We start from the raw sequence: 15072 nt of genomic DNA, 5'->3' as shown, positions 1-15072 counted from the left end.
ATAAATTATGGGGAAGGGAAGCTGTTAGGAAACAAATCAGGCACAAATGTTTGGAAGATGGTCAGAAAAACTCAGAAACATGTATTTGTCAGATAAACACCAGGAAGAACTTTCTGACAAGTAAGAGCTGTTCGACAATGGAATGGATTCTCCAGGAGGGTGGTGGACTCTCCTTGTAGGTTTTTAAGCACAGGTTGGATGGCCATCTGTCCTGTAAGATTTAGTTGAGAACAATGCATAGCAGGGGTTGGACTAGACGACCCTCAGGGTACCTTCAAACTCTACAATTCTATTATCACAACAAAATGAGGGTGTATTGTAGGAACACCTTCTTCCTTCCATTCTTTAACACTGTTAGAAACCACCAAGCTTTCATGTCATCTTGCTAGCACAGTACTGATAAGGGACTAGATCAGTTTTCTCCAACCTGATGTCTTCCAGATATTGTTGGATTACACCGCCCATCATTTTATGACCATTTCTCATACTGTCTGAAACCGATGGGAAGTGTAGTCCAATAATATCTTCTGGAGGGCACCAGGTTGGGAAAGGCTGACAGGGTTACTGTGTCAGAAACAGCTTTCAGTATGGAAGATACCACATGCATGAAATGGTTATTAAGAGATGTATATAAAACCTGCCACAAATTAAGGAGTTACATCCATGTTTTCAGAAAACTAGAGCTTGTCCTATAAACCGGTAGTTGCTGGCACAGAAAAGACAGGTACTTCTCATTTTGAATTAAAACTGTCTAGAACTGTCACATGAGCTGCTGTCAACATCTGCAAGGTACTGGCAGCATCGTGCCATGCCATAAAAAGACTGCAACATTTTATTTTCCACCCACATAGATAATTACAGGAGGCAGTAGGTCTCTTTTGAAAAAGAAAACACAGGACAATTATAATTGGCAATATAGCACAGAGAGGGGCTAGCAGACAGTAACACACAGGTTGTATGTGCACACCCACTCTCTCTATTCATCATTATCCTAGACTTAAATGTTGCTATGCAAAAGGGCTATTCTATAATTTCTGGGAATACAGAATTCAGAAAACACTGGTACTGAAGTTTCTTTAAGGCAATAAACAAGTAAATTAAATAAAAATAAAAATCTACAGTTCCACCCCCACATTCATGTTCAAAGTTCTTTGCATATATTATCAATTTAATCCTGTAATATGATGAGTATTATTAATATTTTAAAGCTGGGAGAGAAAGGTTGAGGTCGAGAGGGTTGCCAAAAGCCACCAACCAGTTCATAGCTGGGCTCAGATTCAAAAGTGTGATGAACCAAATTTGGGGTGTCAGTCATAACCACTAGTTTAACTCTTGTTCTACAAATAGAACAAAACAAACTATCAACATTATGCACCATATTAAAACAATCTAGGCTGAAGGTTAAACTCAGTAAAATATTTGATGAACGACTACTTTCTTGTGTTTGCTTTCCATCCTCTCTGTGTTCAAATGTAAAATGCACAAAGCTGACAACAAATGACAAAAAACCCTGCTTTTATGGGCAAAAGACCGATAGCTATGACTCACCTAGTTTTGCTTTGCAATGCAGTGCAAAACTTCACTGAGAGGGGGGGAGGGAGGGAGCCAATATTAGTGGGAGAGATAAGAAGTGAAAGCAAAGTAGTGAAAGTCCATAGCTTGTGCTCACTTGAGGCAAATCTCCTGTTACCCAGACGCATGGTGGCGAAGTGCCAGCTGGACAACTGGTGACCTAATGCACATTTATGGGCTATCAGCAGTCAAAACAAACCAAGGGAACATCCTCAAAGAACCTCTCCTGCAGAAACCCACTGAAACCATCGTCATCATGTGCAAGGTCCCATGCATTTGAATGGGATTTGAACACAGTAAGTCACAGCGCACTCTGAGACTACATGGAGATAGAGCTCTCTTTGGCTGCTCTTTTAATAAACCCTCGCAATCAGCATAGTTTTGAATAAGTTTGGATCGGTCACCACACAAATCCCAAATGAAAAAACAGGACAATACAAGATGAATCAAATTTTGGAAATGTTTTTTTCCTGAACAGCCCCCCCCCCGCCCCACCAAAAAAACAACCCCCCCCCCAAGGTTGTCAGATATATCACTGCAGCAATATATACCTCTTTCACTACATTCAGGGCAAGGTCCCTAAACACACACACACACACACACACACACACACACACACAAGCTTGATCTCACTGTTTGGCCTTTGGAAACAATGAGTGTGCAGAGATGGATTCACTGCACTATAGTGGCTGTTTTTGAAAGGCTGCTTAAAAAATTCAAAGGATCAAACAAAGAATTCACCCAAACAACGTAAGGTGACAGACAGACAATGGAGCATATTAATCCGAATTCCTTTCCCTATGCATAAATCGGCAGGCAGTTATTGCACCGATCACATTAAAGCATACATCCTGACATTATTCCCTATTATCTGCTCTTTGCTTAGAAATATCTCCGTCTCCATGAAAGGCAAAATCATATATGCTCTAATTCAAATGTTCAGCCACCCCCCTTCAAATAAACACCAACACTGCTCTTAGAATAACAAAAAAGGTACATGCCACGCTCCAGATTTCATATGAGAGCTATTTCTTCATGCAGTACACATTATACTTCTCTGCTAAATTCTTAGTATAATGATGTGTTTTATAATGTGATGACCATCTCGCTGGAGTACACACAATATTAATGAAAGCAAGATCAAATTAAACAGATGACATGATTAACTGTATTCATTTCATGCATGGATGTGTTTTATGGGGGGGAGATAAAGACCTGAAAGTAATTACCATTAACTGAAACTCCTTCACTGACCTCTGCTTGCAGCCAGCAGTTGTTAAATGCTGATGGGTTTATAACAAAGAGCAATGCCTCTATCGTCTGTAGGCTTTTCTTTTATTCTATACAGAAGAGGCAGACTTCCTCCACCGTTGCATGAACACTGTACCTCTGTATCTATGTCTCTAATGCAGCATAAAGATTACTGTGGAAACCTATCAAATTGGCAAGCAGCAAACGCCAGCAGCCAATCGGAGAAAGGCACATGCAGAATCTAGCACATGCTCTCTGAGACTTGGATACTGTCACTGCTGTTTAGCAGGCTGTTAATCTAATTATAGCAGTTTGGAGCACAGTACTATGAAAAACGGCACATGATCAAGAAAATAAAACACACCCCCCCCCCAAAGGCAGGTATTCTAGGAATGTCTAATTGTATGTGTGTGAGTGTGTGTGTACATGTGCTATTTCTTTAAATGCAAAAAATCAAATCCACACATTCAGCTTATTTCAATACTCCCTCATGAGATCTGAAACCATGAAGCAGCATTCATCAATTTCAAAGCCAGTTTCCTTCATAAGTTATGCTATAATATAGTGTTTCGTTTTTTATATGCAAAATCACTGCATTTGCATGAAATACGATCATTTTCCTTGACATATCACAGACTGGCAGTAGAGAAGCATGAGTAATTCCAATTCTGGTTTATTGTACTAGTGTATTGAGGATGCATATAAACGTTTGGCACATGGCTTCTCAAAGCAAAGTTATAGTGGAGCTGCTGAAACTTATAAAGAATATGCTTGAGTATTTTGCTGAATTGTGACTCTATATCTGTGTTTCCAAAAACAATTCAGGGGTCTACATACCCTCACTAGTTCCCCAGAAGCAAATGTTCCTCTCTATCAGTGAGCATCCCTGCCCAGTACAAAAATTCCTTTCCATGCATTATCTGTACTTGGCAGGGACCTCTGGAAGAAAGAAGCATTCTGTGTTGGGCACAACAGACCAGCTCTGTCCTCTTCCAAGTTTTTGGTTGCATGCAAAGAACCTTATTTTGTGTGCAGCAGGTATGTACAGAATACTAGGATCGGCAGAGGATGCCCACTAATCATTTTCTTGATGGCATATTGAGAGGAACAAGTTAAGATGTGCAACAATATCAAGTTTCAGCAGCCAGGAGAACCAGGAAAGTTGGCAGTGGATCTGGGCCACTCCTCCTCCTGTTCCTCCACACCAGGCCTGTTCCCGCTTCCATTCAGGTGGTGTCATGTAGTGAGAAAGGTGTGGGGTAGTTAGCCTGGAAGGCAGGTATGTGGCTGGGGTTTAGGTTACTTGATTTGGGGAGCATGACAAGACAAGTCACACCCCATTACAACAATGTGAAATGACATGAATTATCTGCCCCATCCTCTACACTAATTGCACACGCCAAGCAACCTATAGAGTAAAGTGGGCAGTGGCTATGATGGCGAGCACAAATAATGACTAGCCAAGATAAAATTTATGGAATCCTGATTTAGGGTGGTCAAATAGCTAAAACAGGGCAAAGTAATAATGCTTATTTCAACAACCTACAATTAAGGGAAAGCCAGCAAAACAAATCAATGCTAGAGGCAGGGCTTGAAGCTAGCCTCCCAGTTCTCATTTTCTTTCCTTCTCTTTACCCAATCTGGTCGGTAGTAAAAATTACCATCTGAATAATGAATACACTAATTCAACCCAGGAATAAAAACTTTAAACTGTTTATGCAGCTATATATTATATGTTGCGAAGTATTTTTAAACTTTGCTAAAAATGCATGTGCTTAAACTCACTGAATGAAACATAGACATCAATCGTATCTGTCCCAATTTACTCCAGTAGTACTTAAGCACACTTAAAAAAAGAACAAAAACCAGATTGAACTTGTTAGGTCCATAACTGTATTTTATTTGACACCCACATTCTCTAATGATTCTCAAATTATGAAGATGCTTCATCTGGAGATTCACAAAATCTATGCTATTTAGGCTTGTCCTTCCTTCTGTAAATGAAACGCGATCAAGCCCTTCCCAACAAATCTTTTTGTATACATAATCAGTGGAAACCACCAGTAATTGTTAGGGTGAAAACAGGCCTTTGTGGACTTTTGTTTTTACACAAAAACATTTCTGAATTCCTTGAATATGGCAATAAATTGAGTGAAGTTAAATTACAGGTCATTCACTGACAAGCCACTATTTGTCAAACTCTAGTATCTTGCCATCAACATGTACATCCGTCTTTGCACATTATATGAATTGAGGAAAGACCCTTTATCCCGCTCTGAAGTTTTAGCATAATGGCCCAGATTTATTTAATAAGTAGCCATGAATTTAACATCCAGATGTTATGTGTGCTAAATTCATGTCAACCTGAAATTCATGTCAAGTTTAACACCTATGGACACTTAGTGTGGGAGTAAATTCCACTGGACTCAAATGAGTATACTTGTCAAAAGACATCTTTGGGACTGTACTGCATTTTTTCCCCTGATTTCCTATTATTAATAATGCAAGTTATGAGATACTTTCCTTCTGTATTGGATTATGACTTTTATCTTTCTGTTGCATCAGACATACCACGGCAGCATAAATTAAGCTTGCAATTCCTGTGCAATAACCAACACAATTAAAGCTTTTCCAACATTAATCCAAATTAGTTGATAAAAAGTGTTATTGACATATCTGCAAATTATTTTACTGAACTGGTGAAGAAGAAGAAAATTTAACATGCAAGGCTTACATGCTGCTCAAACATTCAAATTCAATAAACAAATCTCCCAAACTGAGCATGCCTAGGAATTTAATTGGAATGTAAAAAGATGGAATGTCTCACTGCCCACGTTCACATTTTGCAGAAAACTTTAACAAGTTTAAAATGAAAGGAGAGCAAAAATGTGCATCTTGATTGCCTTGAGAAAATGCCAGTAATGAAAACACAGCCAACATATCTAGTCTCCATTCATAAATTTATTCCCCATTCTATAAATTAATGAACTCTTATTGTATTTTTCTAGACTAAAAAATGGCTTGTAATACCTTAAAACTAAGGTACTGCAAGCTTTTGTTGTTTTTTTCTAGCACAGATTAATACAATTACTCTTCCAGAATTTAAGAGTCCCAGACTGTTCCTACAAAGATTTACTCAGAGGTAAGAGCCAATAAGTTCAGCAAAGCTGACTCCCAACTAAGCATCCATAGGATTGCAGCCTAAGAGAGTTTCACTTCCTAAAAAAAACTAAGAGCATTTGCAGTCCCCTTCTATCTCTGAGGCAAGCAGGAAGCTGCATAAGAAACGTGGACGAGATATTAAGGGCTTGCTTGCAAACAAAAAATAAACAAGTGGGATTAATTGCTGAAGTTATATTATGTGCTGTGGTGGCGGCTGTTCACTGGGACTGCTAGGGTGGAAGGCAGGGAGGAAAGGAGCAGGCGGAGCCAGAGACAATGACATGCAGGGCCACCCACAATTGCTTGGAAGACTGCAGACTGACTGAAAATGACAAAAGGTTGGTCATCCTCAGTAAGTGCCCCAGTTACCCAAAGAACCAGCCTCCCCTGCTTTATTTAGAATATCAGTGTTCCACAACTAGAACAGTAAGCATTAAGCTCTTCTGGATTTCACAATGCTACTTTGCATTAACAGAGGAGTACTACTTCTGGATTTTATCCCTTAAGTTAAATAGCATCCTGCACCCCTTTCTAAGATATCTAAACATATGCCACAAGGGCATTTTGGAATCTTGTTAGCAACTTTTGCAATTTCTACCTCAGGCAAATATTTGGATTGCTTTGCCATAGGAAGTCAAGCTAGGATGAGTATTCCTAGTGCAGAATGAGCTCTTGGTTCTGACATACCTACATCACAATAAATAGAGGGGCGAAAGCTTCCAGGAAGTAGAAGCAAGAGCAGCACTCCCATAAGCCTGTATGTAGTGACGGCAAGGGAACAGAATGCCATTTTCAAAAGCACAAATAATCTCCTTTCTTTCTCATTTGACACTCATATATACTGTTAGAATATACTTGTTAGAAGGCCATGGAATTCACTTGGTAGAATCTTTTGTCTATAAAAGGAAAAAAGTTGCATGTTTTGTCTCTTTTGCCACACACTACACAGAAACACAAGCTGGTAGACCTACACAGACAAGGGTTCCCTTTGGGTCTCTCTGGGATTATGCCAATGAAACAAAACCAGCCTCCCCTGCCGCAGTAGTTGTGGCTAACAGTAATGGGCATGTGACAGATTTATTTCCCAGCTGCAGTCCACCGACTGAGTTAATCTCTCCATACCCAAGCCCTTAATTCTACTTCATTTTACCTTTTTTTCTTCATGTTTAACAAGTTTCCCTTTTTGAAAGTGTGTTGGACTATGAAAGACTTTTGGGGCAATGTTACGCTCATATGCATGCTGAATTTCACCGCACAGTGGCAATTGTTCCAGACTATCATACAAGTTCCTGGGCAATATGGAGGATAGTCATATCCTGCTACCTGCAATAGTTTAAAATATGCTCCATCCATTCTTGCAAATCAGTACAATCACAGCATGGTACCTTTACATATGTGAATTGTCTGAAACTATTTGGAGGATCATGCAGCAGGCTAGCAATCTGGAGCTACCTGAATACAAACTGGGACTGAGCAAACAAAATGTACTGGTTTAAGTATTTTATTATAAGCAGTAAACATCTCAGTTCATCCTATTTCCCTTAAATCCAATTAGCCCATTTAAACAATGCAACCTATTTAGTTCTTTTCAAACTCATGCACATAATAATAACATCACCATCATTATTGAAATGTACTCCATACAATTCTGGAAAGCAGCCCTTATGTGCCTTTCAGTAAAGTCTTCAATCATCTGGAAATCGAAGTAGCTGAAACCTGGAGCATTTTTCTTGCTATTTAAATTTATGATAAATACGGTCATATGCATGTTAAGGTATTTGCTCTCATACTTTAGAATGCCAGCCTAACAAAGATGCAAAATGGGAAGATAATTGACCCTCTGATTCATTTCATAAGGAATAAAACCTTATTAGTTCAAGTTACATATTTATTAGAAAGTCACTATGAGAAATTCCAAGGAACCCTAGCTATGACTGTTTTCAAATATATAAATCGATCCATTTCCCAAAATGGGGTTGGTGGTAGTTTGTAACTGCCAACTGTACCTCTAGCAATGTAGACAGGTTTTATGGTTAAGTACTGTACATTTAATTTACATAGTCTTCAAGGCAGTCAGATGGAAAAAGAGCATTGATTTCTTGACTGAACCCTTTGCAGCCTGTGGCTACATTTGCCAATGAGCTGCTTTAAAAACAAAACAAAACAAACAAACAAACAAAAAACACCCCACTCATAAGTGCATTCACTCATAACTGCAACAAAGAAATAGTAATCCAGGTCACAAATACTAAGCTTGTTATTTTCACATCAGAAAAAATTCTGCAAATCTTTCAGCATTACATAAAATTGCCCATGATGCTGCTTCCTTCCCAAAACCAGCAAACTGCTGGGCATTTCTCTACTTTAAAACTGCATTGTTGTTTTTCTTTATAAGAAGAGTGAGAAAGCAACAGAATACCAGGCCCTAAATGTAGATGGTGGTTGGTACTGAATTCAGATTTCATTTTTATAAAGTTTTTTCTCCTTTAATACCATATGTTTAAATCAGATTTTAAGCTTTTAAATTATGAGATCTGATTCTGAAGCAATTGTATCCATCTTGTTGTTCCAAATACAATATTATGACTTGATGTGGCCAGTTCCTTGTTTATTATGTACCAAATCCAGCTTTTAATGGGCTGGATCCAAAGAGCCCATTCTTCCATGAGAGGAAGACTCCTTCTTTTGGGAGGAACAGAACCTTCGGCTACAACCCAACATTTTATAAGTTTTAAATCAAAACAGAATATTGATTTTAACAGCAGTCCATGACATGGTATACTTCTATATTCCATTCAAATAGGGAAAAAGCAGGCTTGCCAAGTTCTGAGAAACACTGTTTTCAAACGAAGATTTGCTTCAGGTTATTGTTGTACTTTTTGGTATACTAAAGCTGATGCACTCTCTTATGTCATGGATGCTTTCCCAGGCCTGTACAAATTCTGTTCCAGCTCTTCAGTTTTCTCAGGGATAGCTAACATGGTGCTCTCCAGATGTTGCTGAACTCCAAATACCAGCAAACCCATACTGGCTGGAGCTGATGGGAGTTGTAGTCCAACAATAGCTGACTAAACCTGTCTTAAGACGACATTTCTTGGATGGCTCTTTCTATGACTGGCTTTGGAGCATCTGTGAAATGAGGAGAGAAGGTGGTTGCTGCTGGGTATCTCTTTAAGTCTAGATGGAATTTGTATCCTATCTGTGGTGTAAACATCACCATTGTTGCTGTTAATAATAGCAACCATAACAATATATTTGATTTATTATATGCTCTTTACCCTAAGGTCCCAGGGTGGGTCACATCAATTTAAAACAAAAGAAAAATAGTTTCAAACAAATTATGGTCACAAAAATAGGACAAGCCCTAAAAGGACTCATTCCAAGTGTCAGAGGTCAGAGTAAAAAGGTATTTCTTCAGCATATGATGAAGGTGCCAAGTGCAACTCAGGGAAGAGAATTCCATCTCCCAAATCATCACCATCACCCTGAGCTTCTGAAGGCAATGGTACTATCAATTGTATTTTAAAAATTGAAATATCACAGTATTGCGACAAATATGATTTGAAAAATCCAGTTTCCAGCAGCATAAAATAGAACTTGCTGATGACATCAGCAAACATGTCGCTGATGTACTCAGTATGAAGAAGGCTGATCCCTACAATCAGTAAGAAGAAATTGCTTTATCTGAGCCCTTGTTTACAGGCCAAGCAACTACAAAGCTTATAAAACTAGAGAGAGAAGTGGTTCCATCTCTTGCAGTATACAAATGCTACCTTGCCCCACAACACATTTCCAGGTCCTTACAAACCACAAAATACACAAGGGCAAGTAAGAATAGCAATGGCTTTTAGAACATCACATCAACTTGCTGAATTTGCTATAGCAAAGTTTCAATAACTTCCTAATGGAAACAAAGCAGTCAATTAAAGCTTACCCCATAATGTCTCAGAGCTAAAGTGCTGACTAAAAAACAAAAACCAAGAGTCATTACTTTGGGTTTGCGGTACAGAAGTTTATATTTGAACACAGCTGCATCTCAGTCAGCCAGTTCCCATGACAGCCCCTCCAAGCTGTATTGATTTCCAGAGGAAAAGGCACCATAAATCTACTTCAGCTGAATTGCATCATTTTCGAGGTTGGCTTTAGAAGGCAAATTAAATGTCTTCCGCTAGAAACAGCAAAACAGATACACAGAGCTCTGTTTTCATTTCTTTTGGAGTCTCCCCTTACAAAATACTATGCGGCAAACCCCTCATGTTTAATATTCGTAAAGACAGCAAATCCAGACTTGTGAGGAAACATCTCTTCTAGGTCTGTGATTTTTTTTTTTTTTTGGAGGAGGGAGGAAAGGGGGGCAGGCAGATGTTTGTTTCAATACTAATGTTGATTTCTGAATGTTTTATTTAAATCATGGAGGGAATTGAAGCAAAAGCCAGCACTCACACTGGGGAATGAAACATCACAAACATCTAAGAAGCTCTGTGCCATAATAAAGAGTGAAGCACAGCTCTGAGCAGCAAGTGAGCAGAATATTACTTTGGGTAACGAGTGAGGTATCCTTGTTCAATTATTCATGCAATCTGCAACAGTTAAACTTGCTTCAGTGAGGAGAAATAAAGTAGGACAAACATCACCTTGACAACTTTAAAGAGAACCTTCCATTTTCCTTGAACATATTGCAATGGTAGTATTTCAAATATTTCCTATTAGTACCTTCATTCCACCCACATTTTAGGGGAAGGAGAAGCAACACACCAATGTACTGCAAAGAAGAAGGGTGTCCAAGACAAGTGCTCCATCCTGTATCTCCTACTATTCCCCATACACACACACACACACTATATTGTTTTTCAGCCCTGCAAACCAATATATCTAGAAAAACAAAACCTAACTTCCAAAATTTGTTGACTAGCACTGAGATTTAGTTTTAATTTTTGCTACTTAATCAACAAAAAATAAAGCTAAATCTTCAACCATGTATTAAGAACCAAAGAGAATAAGAATATATTCACTGCCTCCCTAAATACAATCATGGACATGGCTTGTCTCACCACTTCCTAGCAGGGAATTCCACAACATGGGTGCTGCTACAGAAAAGGCTCTGTCTCACATTGAGCTGCCATTAAATTTTCTACTCTCATAGCAGCCTAAAGCACCATCTTAAGTACATTGACTAAAGAGTTTAGTTCACTGAAATCAATGGAATTAATTTCTGAGTTGAGATGCAAATTGTGTTGGATATTAAATAATTTTAATTTTTCATAAGGAAAACGTACTTTCCATTTTCTACCAAGTTTGACAAAATCATTCCATTCTTATTTTATTTTAGGTTCTATTTAGATATCAGTACAATTAAAAAGAGAATCCAAGGTAACATTCCTCCAGCTTCCTGGTGCCAGAGGAAATTTACTTAGTGTAATCATGTATTGTGGACATTGTTTCTGCTATGCCCTTCCAGTGATGCAGTTATTAAAATAGCTCCGCCAATCTCTTGATGGTTCACACCTTTTCTTGTGCCCTGTTCAAGAGTGTTTAGCAGAAACCAACAAAATCTCAATGCAAACTTCTAAAGACGGCTGGCAGGGTAAAAACTAAAGAACACTGGGAAAAGATGATGAAGGGCTTCAGCACACTTCCAAAGCTGCTTTTTATTCTTTTGATCAAGAGAAGTGTCTAATATTACTTGCATTTCTCAGTATAAGAAATCTAGTCCTGATTACCTACTGCCTGAATGATAAACACCCCACAGTTTTAAGAACAGCTAAGCACAAAGCTGCCTTTCGCTATTCAAAGGATATTTTTAATTGATGACGCTTCTTTTGAAAGAGCTCCATTCAGAAGAGTGAAACTTATTTATTCAATTATTCATTTTCTAAGTGCTAAGTTGGCAACAGCCTTTTAAAATAGCCTGCATTTAACTTTGATGAACTGTGTTACTGTGGGTCACTCCAATTGTTCCTAGTGCCAGTCAAATAAATGTGTCAGGCTGCAAGCCAAAGTGTTACAAAATTGGCTTTGATACAAGCGCTTCCTCTCTGTATGTTGTTGGTAGACCAAGTCAGTCAGTAGACCAATATGTAGCTGCCGTATTTTTCGCTCTATAAGACGCACCAGACCACAAGACGCACCTAGTTTTTGGAGGAGAAAAACAAGAAAAAAAATATTCTGAATCTCAGAAGCCAGAACAGCAAGAGGGATCGCTGCACGGTGAAAGCAGCAATCCCTCTTGCTGTTCTGGCTTCTGGGATAGCTGTGCAGCCTGCATTCGCTTCATAAGACGCACACACATTTCCCCTTACTTTTTAGGAGGGAAAAAGTGAGTCTTATAGAGCAAAAAATACGGTAAATGAACTGAACAGCTGTTTGAGACTCTTCTACCACCAAGAGCTCCCAGTTAGGTTCCACCAGAGTGAATGACTCCACAATGAAGGATGAGCTGAGCATTAGAAGCCGTGAAAGCACACAGGTAGACAGGTTCCCATTCATGTTTTCCAGTTCCTCAAGACAAAGCAGAAACGATACACAAATGCATGGAGCAGTTGCTTTTACTGCCTATTTCACTACAGTGGTACCTCGGGTTACAAACACCTCAGGTTACAAACACTTTGGGTTACAGACTCCGCTAACCTGGAAGTAGTACCTAGGGTTAAGAACTTTACCTCAGGATGAGAACTGAAATAGCGCTGGTGGCGCAGTGGCAGCGGCAGACCCCATTAGCTAAAGTGGTACCTCAGGTTAAGAACGGTTTCAGGTTAAGAACAGACCTCTGGAATAAATTAAGTTTGTAACCAGAGGTACCACTGTATTTCAGAGAACTATAAAGCCAGCTTGAAGCCTTTGGTTGTAATAAACTTTAAGGCAACGAGAATCAACTTTTGCAGTAGCTTTCTATTCTTGGGGACAATTAGTAAGCTTCAGGAAACCCCAACGTGAAAACCACTACTTCAAGGGAATGATGAACTCTGCTCCCCCCATATAAGTACTAAAGTCTGGGAGGAGCAGCAGAAAAGTAATCGCACAAAACCAGTCCTGTTCCTTCCAGCCTTCACCTTAAACTGGTCCTATGAGCTGAATGCAGTTTAATCAGCCAAGATTCTCCACATATTTTGAAAGTCCTTCCAAGGTAAATAAACCCATACCATATTAGGATGAAAAATTAAGATAGCTGAAGCAAGCAAAGAGATGGTACACAGAAATTCCATACCAGGGAAAGAACTGAATGCTGCACTCTACCAATCATTTTGTCAGAATAAATGTATAAAAAGTATCTCACCAGCTAGTGTGTTTTCAGAATTTTTGTTATGCCCGCCTGGACCACAGATAGTTTCTTGATGTAAGGTGGTGTTTCAGATTTGAATTTTTTTTTTTTTTGGGTGGTGGTGGGGGGTGTTAGTAGCTCTCCAAGGCCAAACTCCTCTACAAGCACTTTCAGGATATTTTTTTGCAGCGCCTAGAGCAAGTAACAGCAGAAGATAGTCAGGTTGGTGGGTCCACAGTCTCGGAAGCCACATTTTTGTAAAGGCATAACATTTATGCAAGCACTTGTCAAAGTAGCTGTCAAAACAACTTGCATTGACAAGAAAATATATGTTAAACGCCCTACAAATTAATGAGGACAACTTGAGGTGTTAGGAAATGTTAGGAAATAAACATATATTGATTCATTTTTATAATATCATACAAATATCAGACACAAAGACCTAGTTTATCAGGGTAACTGGGTTATCATTTTCAAAAGAAGGGGGGACGGACGGGACTACAATGCAAAATAAATAAATAAATATCCAGAAGAATGATACCTATTCAATAGGAAGAACATCCTACCCAGTATTATATCCCTTTAAGTCCAATTGATTAAATGGGAGTTTAAAGCAGATGCATTAACAACAGTCTTGTATACAAGCACATAATATTTAGCTAAAAATGCAATCAAATTGTTTGTCTCAAGAACTACTAAAGTGTTACAGAATCTCTTTTCACAAGCAAGGGAACAAGTGCTGAATAAGCTATTGACAACTTCCTACAGCCTTGTGCCAAGAGAAAGGAGCTATTGATGGATATGTGCCTTTACCACAAAATGCAGAATGCAGCTGCTGCGTGAGGGAAGTTACTAAGATACATGAACCACAGTAATTTCAAGCTAGAATAGCTTTTTTCAAAATTGTGGTTTGGTAATATTTGCAGTCAAAACTAAGCTCTCTTTTAAATAAACAGCTCTAGCCCTAAGGATTGCACCTCTACAGACTGTCAGAAAACCAAGTCACATTCACAATGATAAGTGCTTACAGGCCATATTCTGTTCAGCTAAAACAGAATAAGCAACAGCATCTCACCACTTACATAAAGATAAATGGCATTAGAAACTTCTCTGCACACTTGAAAGAGAGCATGCACCTTACTTCAGTACTCACAGCCCACCTGCAAACATGCTTGGAAGAAGTGGATTATCTAAACCCATTTCAATCTGATTTCAGGCCCAGATATGGAACCAAAACTACTTTGGCCACTCTGGTTGATGACCATTGTCAGTAGAGAGGGCATAAATCGGAATTTTTCAAACTTGGGTCTCCAGCTGTTTTTAGACAACAACTTCCATCATCCCTAGCCAGCAGGACCAGTGGTCAGGGATGATTGGGACTGTAGCCCAAAAACAGCTTTTAAAATGCCCATTTTAAACAAAGTCATTCTCAGAATACGGAGTTGTTTATAGTGAAGAATTTGAACTCTCCTTGTGAAGTAATTTCAAGAATCAATGTGCCATGGTGGTTAGAGTGCTGGACTAGAACCTGGGAGAGAAGGGTTCAAATCCCCACTCAACCCCAAAGTTTACTGGGTCACCTTGGACCAGTCACGGTCTCTTAACCCAACCTATTCTTAACCTAATCTACTCTCAACATAGTTGTGGGGATTAAATGAGGAGGGGGAAGAACTATATATGCCACCCTGAGCTCCTTGGGGGGAAGGTACAATATAAATGTACAAGTGAAAGTAAGCAGAGTAATTCACTTGTCCTCTTACTCCCATTTCAAACTGAAGACAAATGATAATCTAGTGCATGCTTCAGCAATCACACACAACTACTACTAT

The 15072-nt window shown here is 39.0% G+C and overlaps 1 protein-coding gene across 4 annotated transcripts in view; it reads right to left on the bottom strand.

Annotated features, from left to right (window-relative positions):
• FAM110B (family with sequence similarity 110 member B) overlaps nucleotides 1-15072 on the bottom strand; it is a 71274-nt gene that overhangs the window by 31683 nt on the left and 24519 nt on the right. The window contains exon 1 of one of the 4 annotated variants that reach the window (XM_083623063.1): nucleotides 13259-13435. The exons of 1 other annotated variant lie outside the window; for it this stretch is intronic. The gene's annotated coding sequence lies outside the window, so the exon portion shown is untranslated. Of the gene's footprint in view, nucleotides 1-2801; nucleotides 2958-13258; nucleotides 13436-15072 lie in introns of those variants that run through there. 2 more of the 4 variants (XM_083623061.1, XM_083623062.1) reach the window with 2 other exon arrangements.

Source organism: Podarcis filfolensis (genome assembly GCF_964270895.1).
Source record: "Podarcis filfolensis genome assembly, chromosome: 7".
In the NCBI taxonomy this organism is placed as follows: domain Eukaryota; kingdom Metazoa; phylum Chordata; class Lepidosauria; order Squamata; family Lacertidae; genus Podarcis; species Podarcis filfolensis.
Note: the sequence above shows the minus strand (reverse complement) of the source record. Positions and strands in the feature narration are given on the sequence as shown.